The sequence below is a fragment of the Balaenoptera musculus genome, chromosome 12 (genome assembly GCF_009873245.2).
Source record: "Balaenoptera musculus isolate JJ_BM4_2016_0621 chromosome 12, mBalMus1.pri.v3, whole genome shotgun sequence".
NCBI classification, from domain to species: Eukaryota; Metazoa; Chordata; class Mammalia; order Artiodactyla; family Balaenopteridae; genus Balaenoptera; species Balaenoptera musculus.
Window position 1 is genome coordinate 88,888,902 of NC_045796.1, and position 2,228 is coordinate 88,891,129.

At 48.0% G+C, this 2,228-nt stretch overlaps 1 pseudogene; it reads right to left on the reverse strand.

The window, feature by feature from the left end:
• Positions 1–522: 522 nt before the first annotated feature.
• On the reverse strand, positions 523–1,797 carry LOC118905040 (annotated as a pseudogene).
• Between the last annotated feature and the right edge of the window lie 431 nt (positions 1,798–2,228).

A 2,228-nucleotide genomic window follows, 5' to 3' on the forward strand; every position in this document is an offset into this window, starting at 1 on the left:
AGCATCAGAGCTGTGGCTTCATCTAAAAACTTTAACAGCCTAGGATTTTGGTTTAACCAGATAAACTATGTGGTAGGGGAGGGAGTGAAGATGAGGTGTAAGATGACAAAAACAGACTAGTTACCCTGGTGTGAAATAATAAGAAATATAAGTATTGGTCTCTTGAAACGGTTCCTGATGCAGAGCTCCTAAACCCATTGTAAAGAGGGGAGATAGGAGAATCTTTTGTTCTAACTTTTAGTCCTTGATCCCAGTGGCTGACACAGAGCTCCTGAGACCTTGGAAATTTTCTGAGTGATAGAAATATCTGACACCAAACCGCTAAATCATTTGAAATTTCCAGGAGTGTCTTTTGTTCTAATGAGGTGACTCTTTCTGGGTTCCTGAATGGGGGATGGTCACCAGAAAGACCAAGCCACAATTAGAAGCTTGGGGTTTTAAGCCCCACCTCTCATTCTCCAGAGAGAGGAGAGGGGCTGTAATGGAGATAGTAATCAGTCATGCCTCTGTGATGAAGCCTCATTAAAATCCCAATAGTACTGTGTTCAGAGAACTTCGGGGTTGGTGAACACATCCACGTTCCAGGAGCACAGCAGCCCAACCCACCTGCTGACCATCGGCTGCTGTGCTCTTGAGAAGCTCAATGTATCCTTTACCCAACAAGTCCTTATGCTTCCTCAAGGCATTCTGGGCACAGCAAAGAAGACACAGCCATTCCCTGCTGGCCTGCCATCTGGTGGGTAACAAAGAGGATGCCTTCTCCCCAGACATGGGGCGATGCTGTCCAAAGAAGGTCATTTCCTCAGCTGTGGCCGTGAAAGGGAGTCCCTGAATGCAGGCAATGACCTTTTCCCTGCAAGAGAAATCGGGCTACCTCTTTGGATGCACCACCAGCAATTTTAAGAAAATCTTCACTTGTTTGCTTTGTAAGCCTCAGTGTACTGGGTCCCCATGTGATATTTGTGCCTGTGTAATGCTAGGTCTCTGTGTTACTCACAAACCTAACCAGAGCTTCTCTACTCGCTTGACAAAGTGCTTCACCTCTCTTGGCAATATTGAGTCCTTTCAAGAATCTTGAAATATCTTGAAATGAAGGCTGTCAAGATAAATCCCTAGTCCTGACTGTAGTCTTGTTATCAATAATCTTGCTGTAAGTGCCACTTTCGAATTTGTGATTTACTCTCTCTGGATCTGAAAACCTGCGATTATAAGGCTCTGAAATCATTGCTTAAATTACATTCCCAATATCGTCAACTTGAGAAGCTCCATACTGGGAGGCTGAACTATTCTTCTCAACATTTCAACACTCTGCCATTACCGCAGCTTCCAGTTGATCAATATCGGGTGAACCAAGGCAACACTTCTTGAATTCTTTACAGAAATCAAAAAAGGAATAGAAACATTCAATCAATAATACTTTCTTCTTGGAAACCTCATGATGCAGGATTTGCCTGACATGAAGCTGCCCTTCAGTACAGAGAGAGAAGAAGGTTCCTAACCCAGTGTTCAGTTGATTGCCCACTGGTTAAACTACTGGAGGGCCTGGCCCAGGTGGCACAGAGAACAGGTTTTTACATTCCATCTTAGTTCCTTTTACACAATTAATTCTTGGTCAGTTCCAACTGAACTGGTCTATTACTTCGTACAACTGTCCCAAATTCTTGTTGGCCAGATCCACGACTTTCCATAACAGCAGGACCAGCTCTTTCTCCTCGGAGCCCAGCCTGGTCCCGGTGGCCCCAGCAGTGATCCCAAAAGCGCCACCGAGTAATCCGGAGATGCTGTCATGACAATAGATGGGGAGAGAAGTGCCATTGAGAGGTGGCGAGATGGGGAGGAAGTGAGAACGGGGTCACCTGTGCTAAAAACCTCTTCGGAGAGAAAAAGAAAGAATGCCCACCCCTCTCCACCTTCCACGTAGTCCCTGGAATAAAAAGGGGTAACCAACCCCCCAAGGCCACACCTGACCGGTGTCCACACCCGGGGCAGGAGGCGTGCATGCCGACCTCTGATGGGCCTCCCCAGTTCTCTCTGAGCAGGTGGCCAACCCGCTGGGCCAGCAACCCCTCCAGCTGCTGGAGCCCCGACCTCCGCGGGTGTCCTCAGGCTCCCAGGCCCTGCGGCTACATCTTCGAAGCGGCCTTGGTGACGCTGCTTTCTTCGCAGTGCTGGTCCACGAGCTCCTGGAAGCCAATGAGGCACCTGGATTGGGGGGTCGTTTTGCTGGT